Here is a 20563-nt window from a genome sequence, read left to right on the forward strand (position 1 = left end):
CTGACTTCTTATGAAACATAAGAAAAATATTCCAGTATATATTCCAAGTATTAGTCGAAAATCCCATATCTAAATATTTTGGTCCTTACGCAAGATATCGTTGACTGAATGTAACCTTAATTGGCTGCTTAAACCTTTATTCTTTCATGCTTTCTATCACTGTATGTTGTCTGTTATGTCATGACAGTAAATATTCATCAAAGGCTCTACTTTTATATTAAACTGTCATCTTTCCCTCACAAATAGTCATGGCTGATACGCCCTGGCATCTAAAGCCCATTCGGGGCTAAATTTTGCACAATAATGGATTCATGTGTCAGGGCTCATTCTAGAGACAATATACTGTATTTGAGTGTGACATTTTGGGCACAACATTTGGGCATGACACCGAGGAAAACATTGAGGCCGACACATGATATTTTGAGCCTGAAACCAGAGCCTGGTATTATGTAAGGGCTTCATCCAGATACTTTATATTTTAATGAGCACAATATATTGGCATGACAATGAGCACAACATTTGAGGCCGACACCAGAGTCTGATATTTTGAGCCAGAAACTAGAACCTGACATTACGTGAGGGCTGAATTCAGAGGCTAAATATTTTAATGAGCAAAGTATTTAGGGCATGACACTGAGCACAACATTTGAGGCCGACACCACGGCTTGACATTTTGAGCCAAAAATATGCAGGGGTTTAAATCAGAGGCAAAATAATTAAATACCACAACTCAATCTGAAGGCCGACAAACAGGCCGGCACTGGAGACAGCGATGAGGCCAATTTTGGAGCCTTCATCCCTACATGAGAAATGAAACATTCTGAATTAAATCTAAGAAAACCATTCTCCTTACTTTGGGTTACTTGCTATAGGCAGGAAAGTAACTTATACAGTCAAGTGTGTGCGTGTGCGAGTATGTGAGTGTTTATGTGACGTCCTGACTTGTAAACATGATATCTCAAGATTGGTAACCTCTGAGTTCTCATGTTTAGCATGTAGCTTTCCCATAATTGTTACAGGAATCCAATTGTTTAGGAGGAGGTCAAAAGTCATTAGAAGTCCTGCATTCCTGCTTTAATGCTAGTAAGAAACAAGAGTTCAAAATCTATACTTACTCTAAAAACATTTTGTTTTTTCAAGTTTAGTCTACATTCTCAATTTTATCTGCGTGAGAAATGGGTTTCTAGATTGTCTTCATTGTAGAGAAAGCTTACATCTGTCAAATTATATGAGCCTATTGATTTGCGACAAGTATTTTTTTTCAGTGGTGAATATTTATGTGGGCCTTGCTTCATCGTTCTACCGTATTAATAGAATGCAGATCTTTCCTTCGTTGAATCGCATGACCAAACTATCTTGACTTTCTAGTATAATTATCGAAAGTTTTCTGAAAGAAAAGGATGGCTTTTTAACGAAAGAACTAAACTTAGTATATTACAAAAGACTCACTTAATCCCAGCTAAATCTAGTTAATTCATTTTGAAGCTGGTGTATCAGTTTTAAAAACCAAAACCATATAAAAACTGATTTATGAGACCAAATTTGGGTTAAATAAATATAGCAAAAAGGAGAAAGAAAGACCTAAAGAATAATTTCATTCAAGGAGTTAAAGCTTGTTGATCTTAAAGTACTGTTATTTTCATCTTGTTTATCAGATACTCATTGCATTTTGTATTTGTTCATCTCAAACAAACTAGAGAAAAAGGAACAAATATTAAGACAATGATTTCTGACAACGTGTATGGAACTAATATTTATCAATGACAAACACTAACTTCTGCTAATCAATACCCACATTTTAAGTTGATCTAATCATGTCTTCCTATTTACACTTGACATTTCCAAAGCAGCAAGAAAAACATTTGCTTTGCTCCATTATGTAAAATATTGGCTATATATTCAATGAGTTCTGAGTAATTTTTGATTACTCACCTTCCACCATTAGCAATGAATATTACCTCTTAAAGGAGCCTGGCAAAAGTATCACCTAAGGAAAAAGCGAACCTTTAGCTCTTGAGTTTATTCCCTCTGTAAGACCTGTAGCAGTTATGATGCTTAATAATTACTCAACGCCAAGCTTACGACACTTATTGAACAAGCCATGGGAGTCAAAATGTCATGCTCAGGATAAAATTAGAGCCGCTATGTTATGCCTTGTTAGCCCTGATATTGTTGTCATCCTAAGTGTCAGCCTCAATTTCTTGTCTTGTCCACAACTCAGGAGTGCTGGGTTTGAAATTGCTTATTGGATTAACATTGATAATGTCAGCTTCAAATTTACAAATGTCGGGCCTTAGAATCAGTGTGGGGCCCAGTGACGTGATAAAATCAGCCCAATGTTAGCATTATATTTTTGTACGGGTTATCCTTGAAACCTGATACATTTAGAATCTGTAAATAGCTTTCCAGGTTCCCTGTATTATCAATGTCATAAGAAAGGAACTGTTCAGTAGGAACATTTCTTATAATATCCTCTGTGAATGTGCGAGTTCAAGTTTATATAAAAGAGAAACAAAGACATTTTTCAGCTAAACTACTGTGATGACATCATTCATTGAACTGTTGCCAAATGCATTCACTAAATACCACTACATTTGAAAAACTCATATCATGTCATGCAAAATACTATGAGAATGTGGTTCAGCAGTCAACTTCAACCACCAAAATAACCCTAATGTGAAAAGAAAGGTGCCTTTGTGCAAATTTGTCTTGCATGAATAATTGATTTACTGATGATCACTGAATATAATTAATGTTGGACAAGACATGTAAGTGCGATTGTTTCATTGCTTGGTTCTTTTTTATATTGTCTCATTTTCAGCTTGAAGCAATAAATCGAAAGGGCTCTGATGGAGGCATACACATAGACGGCCGTGGTAATCAAATCTTCTATGACTGCAAATTCATTGTTGATAGTCATCAACCGCCCAAATTAGACCCAGGTAAGCACAAAGTGGTACAACGAAGTTGAAATCGACAATTAACCAGTTGCTCAGGTTTACCTTATTTTAAAATTGAAATATAAATTATTTAACAACACTATCTGCAGTGTCACATGCATGCATGGAAAAAGGAATGGGCATTTGTTCATGTAGCTCATGCTTTACCAATTTTACATACCAATTACATACCACCGAATGTCATATTAGAAAACCAAAGGTTAGTTGCTACTGGGTGCAATATCCATGCACCTAATAGTTAATCCATTAGCTGTAACAAAACACAATGTAAGCGAACATTTATAAATAGGGAGGGTTGAGAATGATGGATTTTGCTTAACACTGTACTGCTTTGAAGGTTTCTACATTTCAAAGATTACTTCGTTATCCAGTCACCAAGTCTGGGTGTATTCTTCTAGAGAAGTATGGCATTAACGTTGCGGATTTTTATAAGAATGGTGATTATTGGGTTAATCTCGTTAGCCGACGTGTTCACAAGCCAATCTGGAAAGATGTTTTTTACCCCACTTGGTTATACCTGAATATTTTTTTGAATTCTCCTCATTTGGATAGTTTGCTTATCTGTAGTCTGCCAATTTGGAATATCTCCCTGGCGACGATAGGGGATTTCCCGGTTGATTATCGTCATTGGGCGCTTCATGGCGTACCTTTCATTGGTGACTTGATTGATGAAAACGAACATTTTCTTCCTTTGATTCACTTTCTTGAGAAGTATCCCATCAAGACCAATTTTTTTTTGGAATATCATGGCCCTTTTCGGTCTGTAAAAACCAGGCTGCGTAGTTTTACAGATGCCTGTAATATTGAGTATCTTTGTGGTCCTGTTAATAGTTTCATAAATATACTATTGAATATGGGTAGTTTTGATTGTAAATATGTTTACAATCATTTGCTGTATTCTTCATACCGCCCGTGTAATTGTTATCTCAAATGGACAGAATCGTTCAGTATTACTAGTGCGGATTGGGCCTTGTATTGTACAGTCCCTTTAACTCTAGTAGTGATATTTACTATCGCTGGTTTCAGTATCGTATTCTTCATAGAATCATCGCGACAAATGATTATTTGCAAAAGATTGGTATTGTTGCATCAAATATGTGCACTTTTTGCCTTTTTTAATCTTGAAACAATAGAACATTTGTTTTATCATTGTGATTTTGTTCAGAGAATTTGGAAATTCTTTGAAAATCTTTTCATTAATGTTGATATTAAATTTCATTTGGATATTTCTGAAGTTTTGTTTGGGGAGACTTTTCACGTGTCCTCAATTAAATGCTCATTTGATAAAATGTTACATTTTTAGTTGTAAGAAAATTATATTCTTCCCACAGTGATTGGCACTGTGAAATATGTGAAAGATTATTTTATGATACAAAAATTGATTTTTTAAAACAATATGGATGAGTTGGTATGGGAGAAGTATTGGCTCCCTTGGGTACATTTACTTCAATCGTGACGGTTCGTTTATTATTTTTGTGTGATGACTATTCTCTTCACTTGTTGAATTCATCCTTTATTGTGTATTGTATGATTTTCATGAGCAATAAAAAATAAATAAAAAAAAAACCACTTATAAAAAACCTTTTATAATAGCATTCATACATGTTCTAATACAGTACTTTTTTTTCATGTAATCTTATAATTGCTTTTTTTTTGGAGAACATGAGGAGTTTATTCGTATGTTTATGTACATATTAAAATTACGTTAAGCTTTCTTCTTGGTTTAGACACAAACCGTGCACAAATCTCAGATGCTGAAGAATATGACAGCAAGATTTTCAGAGTTGTGGTTTTCTCTCAAGAAATGAAGGATCACAATACTGAACATATGACTATTACTGTTTGGTTCTGTCTAGATAGTGAATACAAGGTTTGTATCAGCATTATTTGTTGATTGAATGCATGTAATCTGAATTGCATTTCTCAAACTTTCAGACTGGATATGGATCCATGTCAGAAAAGGGTGTGTCAAATATGTACACTCATTCTTGTTTAGAAAATATGTTGTACATCTAACTGAAATTTTAAAGCATGTAGAGTAGCTGGATATGCTTGCAATGCCTTTCAGGTGAGGATGGTGGTGGCTAAACTGTTATAAGCTACATGGGCACTGTGTGTGTGTGTTTGTGGGGGGACCATGGACAGAGCTAGCTCAGAAAATTGAAATATTTTGATGAGCGATGTTTTATTGTTTCATTATGTTGCAAGTTTTTTGAAGTGTGCGGCTGATTTCATCAATATCGCTTAATTATGTTGAGCTGAACTATCAAATTGTATGAAGTCAAATATGTATTTTCTTGCAAGTATGTTTAAATGTGGAGCTTGCAGATTGTTACAACTTCAAACCAGAATGTAGCTTTGTAGGAAGCTTGTTGGTACAGCATATGAACACTCATCTTATTTGTTGCCGTTTGAAACGTTTAAGTTGCCCATTGTCAAACTTGACCTCGATAATTTTGTTTTCAATGTTTTTGATCAAAGGGTGTTCTGGTAGCTGAGCATGAACATGGAAATATAACATTGGACAGCCACGATACATTTAGACTTGTAGAAGGGTCTCTAGGTGGAGGGATACAAAGGCAACCTCCAGTGACTGTTACCATGGAAGCTAACAACTCCAATGCATGGAACCCGGACAAATATCAGAAGGTGATCTATGGCACTCATTTTGCACCAATTTTATTGCGGTATGAAATTTCGGTGGTCCCAAGTTATATTCAGTGTCACTATGAATATGATCGTGCGCATCTCAGTTTGTGTTGTCTTTTCGATGTTAATCTAGTGCTCTCAAGTGACTAAGTGGCAAGTCACTAAATACGATTGTCTCAATTAATATCTCCATAGCACTGCGAATATGGCGGGATGAACGTACTTTGCTGTGCAAATGCATAATTGGTTGTGTGATCATAGTTCACGTTTTAAAGTGTCTGCTCTTTTACTATCACTGCCACATTTCAGTAGGTACCTCTGCTTATTCCGATTTGTTTAGAAGATACTTAATCTGAACACGATCAACAAGAAATAAATGGCTTATGATGCTGTGTCTTTGAAGTCATGACAGGTGCCAGGAGGGGGGGGGGTAGGGATTTACTAAATATTTATCATGACATTAATATCTAATACAATACAAAATAACAGCAGTTACTTAGCTGCAGAATTCTTAATAGCTGCTCAATGGATCATAATATTGTCAGCCAACAAATATGACACGTTAAAGAAAAGAAGAATATCTCATTTTTTTAAATGCTTTTTTTTAGTTTTCATGTAAGTTGAGTACGTAGCTTAACGATATCCCGTCAGTTGATATGATTCATGTGTGACCCTTTCTTCAGGAAATTAATGCACAGCAGATATGGAAGGGAGGTAAAGCTAAGTGCCCTTTCACGCTGCAGAAAGAATCAACTGCTAAAAGGAACCAATTGTACATCACATTGACTATCCATCAGGAAGTAAATGGAGAAAGGAAGGAAACAGAGTTTATACTTCAAAAGCGGGTAAGATTTAAATAATTTAAGTTTGCTTCCATTTTGTATTACTTTGAAGACTTGATAAAAGAATTGTAACTTACAATGCGTCTTAAATATAAAAACTAGCTTTATAAGTTGTGTTTGTTCATAAATAAGTATTCCAAAACCTTTCAGGAGGACCCTAACTATGCATGTGCGCCTTCACACCATAGCAGAGAATACCTATCCCACACCTCCTCTTTAATTTAACATATATTTATTCCATTCATGACTTATGAACTGTCTGTCTGGAAGCCTAACCTGTACATAGTAAGCGAATGTTAAGATATGTTGCAGCCTGCACTAACATACTACTGAACTGTCTGCTCCTCAAAGGCATTATGTCATTGTTGCATATTTTAATGGGCTTACATTATATACAATTTGAAAACGTTTGCTTATTCACTGTATATCTACTATGAATCAACTATCTACTATATCTCTACAAGTCAAGTAATGTGATAAAAAATATCATCCCAAGTATTACGGACTTCAGTATTACGCAAACTTGAATAATAACAACAGTAAAAATTCAATCATATGTTTTTTTTTATTTATAATTACTCCACCTTACTTTATTTTAGGAAATGTATAGCACTTGTTATCAAACTGAGCAAGTAAAAAACCTGTGAGGTAACACCAAAATATTTTGTTTGTACAATAAATGCTGTATTTAAACCCAGCAACATATTCACTGTCTGCATTCAAGGACTAATGATGTCCCCGTCATATTTATATTTCTTATCTTATTCTCTAGATATGTAGTTATTTACAGTTGTTGCCTAATGCATGTACTGTAGGTTATTTCAAAATGTCTTATTGGTTGATATACCATACTTGAGACTATGTTTCTAGAGTTTTGCAGAGTAGCCATATAAGGGTTGTATTAGTGTTATAAAAATATGTATTCCGTGTGCAAATCATTCAAAAGAAGAACTTTCTTAAACTTCTCCCACTGAATATCAATAACAAAAAGGAAAGGGCATAATGTACACTTTTTGTTCCATTTATACCACCACCATTCAACTACCCTCCCTCACCACTCCTTACCCTAAATAACCTGTTGGATTATTTTTAGTTCCAAATTCTTATCAACTGGATGCATGTGTAACAGAAACAGGTATGATATACAAGTATAAATAAAATTAATAACCCGATGGTTAAACCTTATTCTGTGAATAGCGGTTTGTATATCAAAACAAGAAACTCAAGAAACAAGAGAATCAAATTATATATATGCTGGGTGGTAATTGTTTTGAACAGATTGTTCATACTAATATTTATTCTGTTGAATTTTCCCACGTTATTATAAGCAGGTTACGTTTAAAAGTATTCAATGCACTTTCTTTGTTTTAGTAAAAAAATTGAACCAATTGTGTCCATTTTAATCATACATACATACACACACGCATACACACATACATACACACACGCACACATACACTAATACATACTACATTTGAACGTTAGTTGGTATCTCTTTTAAGTAGCAAGTTGCATGTACAACATTAAAAGGTTTTCATCATATACACATGAACAGGCACTTATTTCGCATTCTATTGCATTATTGTAATAAAAGATGATTTCAAACTTAAGAAAATGTTCTGTTTCAGCAAAGCGTTAATAATTTAGCAGATTCACATAACCTGCGATACATATACACAAATTATTGCTAAATTTATGATTGTCATGAACTTTATTATTTTAACTCTACTGCTGTAGCTGTAATATAGATGAAAGAAACAAATTATCATGGACTTTCTTTCGTATAAAATGATAGAAAAGAGTCGTATAAACTGCGTCTCCAAAAGTATCTCCAGTTCAAATTTGGGACTTGTGTGACTTCTGATATCAGTTCCTTTTCACTTAGTATTATTTTGTGATTCTTTCAATAGATTTGTGACATGCACATGACAGAAGAACAAAAGGCTACATTAGAGCAGGCTGAGTCAGCAAATTGTTGCCAGAGTAAGTACAGCCTGCATTGTGAGCTAATTAGTATGACAGTATATTCTAACTGCAAATGTAGCAGTGGCTTATAGATTGACAAAAATCATTGTGTATAGACAATGATTTTTTTGTGGTCAGTGAAAGTAGTCTAACACTTTCAGTAGTTTAGTCCATGTGCAGCCAGCTCTTGCAAGCTATACTTCCCATTGGTGAGTGTGTTGATGTTGTGTATGTGGATAAAACTTATCAGAAATTTAGACAGCTTTGTAAGTTGAGCATCTAGTTTACTTAGCCTTCCAAATAATAACTTAAAGTAACACTGCAATTGATCCAAGAAATAGATCCATGTTGTATCAATCGCTTGTATGAAAGCAAACTTACATATTCCAATATTTTAAGGTTTAATGTACTATCACCATGTCGTCACGTGAAAGTGCATTTTGTTATAGAATTGCAGATCGATTTAATTTCTCGACATTCACTTTGAGACTATGGCGGTCATATATTTTATATTTTGAACGATATTAAATCCGGTTTTGTATCTTTGGGAAATGTCAAGCACAACGTAACACTATGGCACGTCTTCAGCTTGGGAGCTAGGTCTCAACACTGATGTAAAGTAAGAAATGAACCCCTTTTGAATATACCGTATTGTAGTGCAGTGGGAAATTTTCAGTTTGAACCTCAATGTTATGTATAACACAAAATGTCTAGCATTGGATTATTACAGATACGGCCACTTTTTATGGTGTCATCATGCACTGCTTGTAAGCATTATTCTTAAAGTTGAGCCCAAACCTATCTTACTTAAGCTGCATTACTTATTTACTTTCAGATGATGTTTTCTCAGTGGTTCCTTATGTTAACAAGCTCTCTCATATGGATGAAGATCTCATTCTTACTGTATGGATGTGTCCTAAGAATGAAGGTAACACGGTATTTAAGGTGAGTTCTCGATCATATTATTACAGCTATCGTATGGTTTCTTGGAAGGTAGGTATATTTTCCTCTTTTGCGTCATATTGATACCTAACTATGGTTGTTTCTGAAGTTGAAATTGCTAGAAATAACAAATTCAATGCAGTTGTAGAGTGTTCTAGCGGGTAGTGGAGACTGTTTGTCAGCATACTGTGAACTTTGCTTTTAAGACATTGTCATGGTAACAATAACAGTGTCTTCAAAATGTTTGCTGAAAAGTTATAGAGATAATTTTTAAAGTAAGTTGCTTATTTACTCTCTGAAGCAGCAGTAAAGAACTATCATTGTTGACTACAAAGGAACATTGTATACCCTAACATGCCCCCACCCCAGTAGATTAAGTTGTTACCTTAGGCTTGTAAGTCCTACGATACTAACATTAACAATGTAGACAAGAACTATAATGTAGTACTATAATGGAGTAAGTTTGACTTAATGTATTTATATGTATGTTAAATTATGTCAGAAAAAGCTTTGTTTGACTGTCAAATAAATTCATCCGGGACTATAGCTAAACCATTTGCATGTTGTGAATCTTAAAGTTTTTTTAGGAAGGCACTCATCGAATGTGAAATTGATTCCCAATAAAAAACTAGTCTTCTGCTATTTTACGCTTAGTTGATAACAGATGCCATTTTATTTAAATTTAAATTTTGTTTTTTAATTTAAACCCCTAGCCAACCCACCTCCCATCCATGTCCCCTTTTCATTTTCAGCGGGAAGTTCTGGAGCCATTGCTAAATAGCAGTCTACAGAAAATTCTCTGATAGCTGCATTAGCCCAGAGGAACATAACTGATACATCTTTTCTAGTGAAAATGTCACAATAGGATCATTTGTCATTTCGATGTCCGCTCATGAATAATACAATGATAATATTAAGTGTACACCTAATGTCATATTCGACGTAAACAAGGTTAAACAACCATTGATCTTTCAGTAAACACAACTAGTCGTCCGGCAAGTTTAAAGTGTTTCTCCATGTGTAACGTCAGGATAAACTTGATAGTTAATTTTTCTAATTCTTTTCTGCCAGAATATAGTGTAATTCTGTAAGCGATTTGAACATAGCCTAACACGGCAATTTGTTCAGGCGTTTTTCTAGATCTACCTTTGAAAATCAGATCTTGGCTATTGGTTGTCTGAACAGCGCACTTTATGTAAAGCTCTATACTTGTTGTCAACAAAATTGTGTCCTTCGTAAGGTTAATATACCATATAGGTAAGACTATTTGATAATCAAACATTTGGCATAGAGGAAAATATTGGGTTGACTTTAATTAAATGTTGTAGCAAGGTAAATTGAGAATGACGTCTTCATTATAGGTGGGTAATTTTGCATTATATTTTAGTAGTATGTAAATACTGGCTTTATTGTATAGTCAAGTTATGTATTTTCCCTTGTTCCATTTTTAAAATCCATGTTAGGGTATTGGAAGTCAGTTGGTACCTAAAACTATTGGAATATCTGATTTAAATGTGTTACTTCGTTGTTTTCAATAGGCTCTGGAGGAGGAACAGAAAATATATTCGAATGCAAAGCTGGATACTGAAAATTCATTCTTGGTTAAGAACTGGAACAAGCCAGTTATGGCAGATATTAAAATGGGAGATGAAAACTGGGAGATTCGCAATTGGCAGAAACAAAAAGTATGTTAATAGCATGTTTAATTGATTACCTAAATGATGGTGGGCAAATGATTGGTTTCAAGCTAGTAGCCCTGTAATAATCCATATTACAATGCGGCATTCAGTTTTCATAAAGAAATGATCTTTAAATTTTACCATCGTTAGATTGTGTGTTAATTGGAAGTTAAGAGCAGCACCCTTTGAAGGATGAGAAGTGTTATTTTGCCATCAAACACACATAAATATGCAACGAGTGCATTTCTTTGAAAATTGCATAAATTCACAAAAAACGTCTTACAAAATAAAAGTTATAATATAAAATCTTCAAACATTTGTTAACTTTCAAGCCAAACATCCTAAATGCACATTTTTTGGCAGATGTTTACGTACTGTTTACGTAATTGAAGTAAACTAATTTAGCCGTATTGGGAGAGCTGAATACTTGTAGTGATTGTTTAATCCAGTACACTAGTATTTAATTGAAATTTCTTTCAGAGAGAAATATGTAATACAAGTAGTTTCGTTCGATACAATCTGGACTGTCCCTGTTAAGTCTGATTTCGTAGCAGGAGGAAATTGCAGTAGTTATCAATTGTAGTTCTTATTTGTGTAAAAGTAAGAGGGCCTGACATTTCGTTCCTAGCAGGATCTTCTTCAAAGATATTCAGCCTCGAAAGAAAAACCTAATTGGATCAAAACGTCAGGCCGTCTTACTTTATACATTCTCTTACACAGGCTCTTTAGTGGATACGTAGTTTGCTAACAGTTTTGTTTTGTTTAATTTTGTAGTTATTACTTGTTATTGTCTTGAATAACATACACAAATATTTATGTTTGTATTTCTTGATTTTGTCTAATGTCAATATTCAACTTTAAACTTAGATATCCATGTGTTTATTGACAATTAATAGAAGTGTTCTGAACTGAGGTATTTATAAGTGTCTTTACATACATGATTTGTATAATCATAGGTTATAAATTATTAAGGAATTACGTCTTACTTGACAAGTTGATTACAACATCAAATCAGCCTAAAAGAGCATTACTGATATCTTAAATGCCCATTAAAAATGATAATACAGAGCACACCTTGTCAGGGTTTTATAGTTGGAAAATAACAATTCAACATTACATTTATACATAGTTTATCACAATGATAACAATTTGTTTCGAAAACAGCTTCTTGTATGATCTGAAATGTAAAAAAATATCAACACTTGTAACTGGTTTCGGGTACTGCTCATGTATCATCTTATGAAAAACATGTTTGGTGATGTTGAATTTTCAGTTGAGCTTTGGTAAGTAACGGTGCATATATGATAGCCATTTAAATTACATCTAAAAGGTTGTAAGTTGGAAAGATGTTGGAAATGTCTACTTTTTCAACAGAAAATGGAAACCTCAAAGTTGAATGGAGGGCAGACCAAATGCCAGTTTGCATTGAACAGACTCGATGAGACCCCGGATATTAATGTACAAATATCTCTATGGCAAGCAGGGGAAAATAATAAAATTGAGTTCTGTAAAACAACCAAGGTATGTGTTGTGATGACAATGATTGATACATTTCGCTGATGTAGTGACCTGATCATAAAAATGCGAACTTCTGACACTATAAGGACCAAATTAAAATGCATTTTATCTATTTTCTGTAGCTGTGTAACTAATCCAATGTTATGTAGGACATTGAAGTTTAATGTAAAATAACAGAAAAAATAGTTGTTGGTTTATTTTCCCTTTTCGTGGAAGATTATAGTGTGAAATTATTTGTTTCTAAAATGTTATAAATGCGTAGTTAATTAATGTCCTAATGCACAATGCTAATTTTCTTATGAATTTCTGCGCCTTTTGAATTAAACATATCCCTTTAATAATTAATTGATAATTTAGCTGGAAAAATTTCAAGTAGTGGATCGCCAGCCACAATCTACTAACATACCACCACTGATGACGCTAAATATACCTGAACCTAAGCATTACCAGGAAAGAAGCACTTTAGAAACAGGTAATATTTCTCTACTTCAATATTTCATTTGATCTTTTTTTTATATACTCAACCATGCTACAAGCAAATGGTACCTGTACAATACCTTAAATTTGAAACAATTGATGAATTCCAAGAAAACCATCGATCTGGAGCGCCAAGACATAACAACACACATGTTAAAGATAACAATGACGCAGTTACATGTTGCTTTTGTTGGCTCAAGAGGTGGTTTGGAAAAATGATGACCAAACATTACGAGAAAGCAAACTTTCAGCCTGATGTATACTTTCCATACATAGGATGGGAGCAACAACGGTATCTCCTTTAGCAATGCTGGCATCTAATCCAGTGTTAATGCTGTTAATTATTGATATTATTATGGTGTTAAGCGGTCGTTGAAAGTAGCAACCATGAAAGTAGCAATGTTTAAATGTCTTGAATGCAGTGATCTAGGAATCGAACGAACAAAGACTGGTATACATCATAATTGACTAGCCAAGTCAACACTTATGCAACATCTAGGCCTAGGTGTGATGTTACTGCCACCATGATAGTGAATAGAGCAGCACATGTATTCAAGAAAACCATTTCAAGGAGCAGTAAACATCATTATTCAAAAGGAAGAACACGTTTCAAGTCGTGGTTAACACATGTTTTCGTCTGATCAAAGAGATTCCATGTTACTCTGCTGTCGGTTCATATTGCTTTGGCAACAGTAGGTGAGTATGCTTTGCGTCAGATCATTCTGGTTTCATTGTTAAATGTAATGTCTTTCAATGAATTGCATACATAGCCTATTTCTGTCAATCTTGTTATTTTACTTTATTTGTGTACTTATTTTGCTTTGAAACTCTAAACTATAATAATAGTAACTAATTACTTGGTACCGTTTCGAGACAATTGCTGATTAGTGTCATTTTAACGTTTTATTACATTATTGCGTTCTGGTACGAGCGTTGATATTTATAAGTGTTTTGTATCAATGAGCTACGGCCGCCTGCATCGATTGGTTTATATCCTGTCCGTGCATAATGCTGCGGTAAATGCACAGTAGATTTAGTCACAGTACACATTTGGGTTTGTGTATATATCGTTTATGAAGGATCTCCATTTGGAGCAAATTCAATAGTATAATTTGCTCATAATTGGCAGTACTGCTTATATCCAGTATTCTTTGGATAAGACTGTGGTTAGCTCAGGGACAATAGAAGCTGAAACAACTGCAATATGCTATGGGCTTACTTTTATGGGTTTGTTTTCAGAGGGGAATGGCAGGTCAAGAAATTTGTGCACCATATTGAAACAGAGTCAGTAACCTCTCTGTCGGTTGCCATTTTCAGTTTGATATTAAGCATTAACGTGCTGAGTTGGAACTCAAGAAGAAGCTGATATAATTGAAAACATATATGCGAAAGTGATTCGGTTTCACCAATATCGTAGATGGACTGAAGTCGGGTGATATACGCATCTGTATTGTGAATCAAGCAATCAATCGTGATACCAGATACAAACGTAAAGTAGCTCTTGGAGCTTCCTGGTTCAAAAGTAACTTCCATCTTGGAACTTGCAGCAGCTTACCATCAACGTCCTTCACATCCCGATGGCCGGGACTTCTTCAAAAGCACCAAGGCTCCTATTGGTTTAAGCAAGTTTGTTTGGGCCTATAGCGTCTGCTCCATCTGCTTCCATAATGTGTTGAGCGCAGTTCTACTGAATCTCCTAGTTGCACAGTATTATTTGGATATGACATCATAGATCCTGGGAAGACAAAGGCACAGCATGATTCACACTTTGGGAGCAATTTACAGCGTCTGCAAGAAAGAGGATTGGGGTTTATTGTAGCTATGTGTAAGTTTTACCTACATTCTCTTTTATTCCTAAGACATACAGTTTTTAACTAAAGGATATCTCAAATTTAGAGTAATGTTGATGCAATTAAAGTATACTTCCATCTACTGATATTTCTATACTTCGATCATTCCTGGGTATAGCTAATTTCTTTGCAAACATTTTCCAAAGTATGCTACTATGGGGTCAATATAAAAATAATATATTTCCAAGAAGCCTATTATGAGTAACTAACCCTGAACAATAAATTCAATTCTACTCTTGCCTAGAAAATATCATAGTCAACAGAGGGGGTGTCCTCGGGTGAACATCCAGGGGCCTTTGGGTGTAGGACACTTGCAGTACATTTGCAAAAAAAATTAAGTATTCTACAGGAGAGAGTAACGCATCGGCATGTGTCTTATGCCAAAAATGGTTTAACTAAATCTAGGTAGATATTTACCTCTCAATGATATCATTGTTAATTACAAAAATAGTAATGGGCACAGGCCTATGGGTAGTGCCAAATGGTCAGCCTAGTTTTCTCTTTTAATATTATGGTATTACCCGGGTCATGATAATGACGTGGCTAATAAACTTTCGAGATTACCCTTACATGTAAAGGAACATTGAGTTTGAGATACTTATGAACTGCAATAGGTGGAAAGAAGTACTATTTTGTAAATACGTAATGTGCACATTTTATTTGAAGACATACAAAGTGTGCTACACAGTCTGACAACCTACTGCACCACATAGTGGGTGATGTGTCAACTTAGGATGAACAATCAACATAAGAATACACCAGAGGTATTACAATATTTTGTCCCAAACTATCTGTGTTGTATGTTTGCTTCTTCCAGGGAAAAAAAATTGTCATTCTATTGGAACTGTGAGGTAAATTTGTAAAATTTGCTTCCTTAACTAATCAAGGCAAGAATGATATTGGTGGCCTATGGACAGACAATATTGAATGTGTAATTTGTTCATGTTATGTGTTTGGATTAAGTTAAAAATATGCAGTTACCAATGTTACACTTAAGCAACCAGTTGCTTTAACAAAGCGAAGACTTGAGATCTTGAGATGCTGGCGAATCACAATCAGCCTGTTGAACTGTTCGTTGAATATATATATATATATATTAGATATATATATATATATATATATATATATATACATATATACATATATATATATATATACATGTATATATATATATATATATATATTCAACGACCAGTTCAACAGGCTGATTGTGATTCGCCAGCATCTCAAGATTCTGGCTCATTCCGGCAGTCTCCAGGAACGTCATTGTAACGCCAAAAGTGCAAAACTAGAACATTTTTACTGTATCCTAAGAAATTTACTTCACAGACAATTCAATTTGCTCAGAGAGCTGTGGAATTCAGTATTGGAACCGCTCACTTTTATCGCCCACAATCAAATGGAGAAATTGAAAGATATGATCGTGACCTTAAATAATGATATTCTGATCTTGGTGTTTATTTGATGTATTTTATAGACTTATTCTATAACAACAACACTCATCGTGGTTTGATTTATTATAAATATGTGTTAATGGTGTATGTTGCTTGTTGTTTACTTGTTATAATTGCTTTTAATTGTATTTTGTTCAAGTAACCATTGTTTCCTTTTCTCTTTTGTGATAGTAATTACATTTATCAATGTTTCCAGGTATTTAAAATAAGTGTGGGCAAATTTTGTGTTTAAGGATTAAATGCATTTTTGTAAAGAGAAGAATATTTTTATAGTTTTTAAAACCAAGTGCTTGAAGTCGGGCAAATGATTTGATGAGGAAAGTGGGATGATTAAATGGGGAATCGTAGATGAAAAGGAAATTTACTGACATTAAAGGAGAATAAACCCTGGGGTTTTGCAGTGACATCATGGTAGAGACTACTATTCTTACACCCTCTGTGAGATAACTAGTCAAAACTACCTTTCCCCGAATGTCAAGGAATTTTCAAAAATATGTTTCCACACTTACTGTGTTGGAGGTCATTACATTAATTTCAATAACAAGGGCGCCTCAGAAATGACGTCAGCGATCCACATCGTAAATTTAACAATTCCCCTCCCTGCATATGAATTGTACACTTGCTCTCGGAGATTGCTCAGAAGTTGGTGCCAAATGCCGGAGTGCCAAGCATTTGGTTGTGTAAACAGGAGAGGAGAGCAGGGAAGGGAAAACGATATTACGTTATTCATAAGGAAGGGTCTCCAGAGAAAAGAGCGCAAAAGTGGTTGAACAACATCGTTACGAGGAACACAGTCAACAAGTTTACTTTCGGTAAATAGAGCTGCGAAACTACTGGTTGTAAGCACAACTGAGACATGGTGTTTCAGGTACCCAACCACCATTAGTCAACGATTCCCTTTCTCTGAAAATACTTTGGCAGCAGATCGTCTCTGTGTCCGCCTCCACAAGCGTGCAAAAGCACCAGGCTTGCTCCTCTGTCGCAGACCTGTTACTAATGTTGGCAGTACTAGCATCAGAGTAACTGCCAGTTACGGTCACGGATGCGGTCTGTTTAGCAAGCTCTAGGTATAGTTGTCTCAGTTCCGCCATTGTGTATTCAGGCTACAATTGATAACAGTCAAGTCCAAATGCATCCATTTTCGCTTTTTTCAGTCCGGAAAGTGTTTTAGAAGAAAACTTTTGACTATAGATAATGCTATAAATATCGTAAATGGCGCGTAGGAGTTGTTCTGCTCAGACGGTTTCAATTTTGTGCAATTACAGCCGTCGTAATAACAACACACATTTTCACTCGAAAAATATGTTTTCTACTGCTAAAACCTTTAAGAACGTATTGTAAATGAAAACAGATTTGTTTATCTACCACATGGTACTTCTTTCTTTTTGCTTTTTATTATTGTTGGTATGGGCAACACCTTTTCTGTTAAAAGGCGATATGCCTCACGAAACAAGCGAAAACAACAATTGCGAATGCAATGGATGACAATTAAATCAAGTTTACATTAGAAACAATTGTTTCCAAGCATCAGTGTTGCTTTTTTCGAAGTACTGCAAACGGTTTTCTCCTTTAAACTCAGAGAAACATGTCGGTCTGAAAGTTCTAATTACATTGGTTGATTATCTATTAACTGTTTCGGTTCGATTTTAAGTGCAGTAAAATGTTTATAGAAAAAAATCATGTTCACACTATGTGCTACATAAAAATGTTACAAGATAATGTTATTTATCTTAACTATGACATGGAAATGATTTCAATACGTTTTTTTACGTCTGCCTTAAGATAAAAACAAATATGACCCGAAGAGAAAAGCTTCATTTTGGACCAAGAATAAAGGAATGAGGTCATCATGGAAACCATATCACAGGTCTAAGGGTGAGTTTTAAGCGATGTTGTACTATAGAATAGAGAGCTTTGTATGCTGAATTTCTAACTTTTCTTCAAAATCAAAGATTTATTTTGCCTTCTTTATTATGAAACGACCAATCCTTCAGGCGACTGGAAAGTAACCCAGTAGCTGTGAGGCAAGACTCACTATAAAGTACCATTGACAGATCATGCTGAGAAATATGTACATGGTGTCTCCCAACGTTCATTGAAGTAACACTGTTTACAAATGACTGGAGATCTACATATTAAGGTGTTGACTACATTTGAACCACACTAGGCACTCAAGCAGTTCTTTAACTACTTTGGCCAAGTGCTCTGCTAAGCCCAAAACACACATACCCAATTAAAATTGCCAAACGAATGTTGCTAAAATGTGCTAGTAATGGGTGAAATGTGTAAGTTCTTTGCTAAAGTGACAACATCGGAGCTCCATTGCTCAATACGTGCAATGAAGTTCCATGTTACGCTGGAACCGGCATTTGTCATACTTTAAGGGTCACAGAAACAGACGACTGTCAAAAGTTTGTGATATTAAAGTTAAAGCCCCATTCATTTATCTCAGATTACAAAACTACTTAGAACATATTTTCTTGTTCAGTTATAAACAAGCGTAACAGGTGCTAAATTTCTAAAATGCACAGTTAAAGCTGGCCTCCAAATGACATCAGTTGCTCAGTGTAACCAGTAAGATGAATACCAAAAGGTTCACTTAGACTATGTGTGAGGATCGGAATTAGTATAAGAACAGTATAATAACATTACATTCCTCTTCTTTTGAGAATAGATAGGATTCTTCCATAGAATGAAATCAAGCGTTTCCCTAACACGGACTTTGTGGTAAATACAACAAGATATGGTAATGAAGGTAAATACGGGGTAATATATCAATATGATATATGCACAATTTATGTTAATATAGTTTTGAGAGTTTACAGGCACACCACATGCAAAAGTACAATTCTAGGATTTGTTTTGTACGAATAGTGCGGCCACACCGTGTAGCATATAGCTCGGGGTTGTTCAGATCTCTATCTGTAAATCCATAAGTCTTATCTCTTTCAATCAGTCCATGAGTCTTGTCGAAGGGGTCGATTGTCCAGGTTCGATGTATTTAGAGTCTTTGAATGAGACTTTTCTCTCCCCTGATTCATTCAGAAGTCGTCGGTTTATTCTCAGAGTGTGAAATTTTCAGTTATAACTTTGTAACAGCGAGGTTTGGATGTGGGTCTTAGAATGTAGGCTGGCTTCCATTTGGCTTGACCTGTTGTTAATTTTGTCTCGGTCCGGTTGAGTGCTAGTGATTTAGTCCGGTAAACTTGATCTTATTTTACTGTTGAACAACAGTATTCCTGGAGACGGTAGGTGATTATCAATGCGGGTTGTGCAAATGCATAGCATAGCGAGGTGTACTTCAGACGTGGCCTGGTTGGCTTTGGTTATGGTCTGTTTGAGTTTCTGCACTTGCATTTTAATAAAACCTTTTGATTGCGGTAAATGTGGACACTCCATTGACTTTGAGAATTCCTTGAAGACATGACTGCTTTACTGAGGCCCGTTTTCACTGATCTCTTTCTCTGGTATTCCTTGACAGAAAAATATTCTTCCGTAGATTAACAACGGCTCGGCTATTAGAATTTCCTTTTGGTATCTTCTTTATTAGACTATACTTTAAGTAGTAGTCCGCTACTATCAGGAAGTTTCGTCCACCAAACATAAATCAGTACCGATTATCTCCCAATGTCGTGTTAGAATTTTGGAAGTTTGAAGTGTTTCAATAGATTGTGACTTGCTGTTGCAAGCTTCTACTAATTCCTCAATATCTTGGTTGATTCTTGGCCACAAAACTGCTGTTTTTGCTCAAAGCTGGCATTCGACAATACCCTGGCGTGGATTGTGCACTTGAGAATGTCTTTTCGGCACTGCTTGGTATGAGGATTCTTTGTCCCGACATGATGATTCCACCCTCTTTTACTGTCAATTCATCTCGGTAATAACAGTATTGTCGGAGAGGTTATGGTACTGACAGTTGTTTCTCTGTTGTTTCTCCATCCACTTATGATTTGTTTTCGAAAGGCTGTCCTCGTTAGCTGCTTCCTTTAGTTTTATGAGTTTCCCATCTGAAAAGAGCGAAAAGCTCATGATTTCAGCGAATGACATTTCGTCTTGATCAGGTAGTGGATTCTGACATGACATCGCACTTGCCAATAACATTTCTTTCCCTGGTTTATATGTTATCTGCAGTTGCTAACCCTGAAGACGTAGTAACATCGGTTGTAGTCTTGTTGGGGCAGCCAACAGGTTCTTGAGGTATATCATTTCAAGAGGCTTGTGGTCGAA

The 20563-nt window shown here is 35.2% G+C and overlaps 1 protein-coding gene and 1 pseudogene across 5 annotated transcripts in view; both read left to right on the forward strand.

Moving 5' to 3' along the window:
- Positions 1 to 20563, forward strand: part of LOC139976813 (uncharacterized) — a 177517-nt gene that overhangs the window by 58494 nt on the left and 98460 nt on the right. The window lies entirely within an intron of this gene.
- LOC139977285 (uncharacterized) overlaps positions 1 to 20563 on the forward strand; it is a 51479-nt pseudogene that overhangs the window by 3685 nt on the left and 27231 nt on the right.

This window comes from Apostichopus japonicus, chromosome 12 (assembly GCF_037975245.1).
Source record: "Apostichopus japonicus isolate 1M-3 chromosome 12, ASM3797524v1, whole genome shotgun sequence".
Classification (NCBI taxonomy): domain Eukaryota; kingdom Metazoa; phylum Echinodermata; class Holothuroidea; order Aspidochirotida; family Stichopodidae; genus Apostichopus; species Apostichopus japonicus.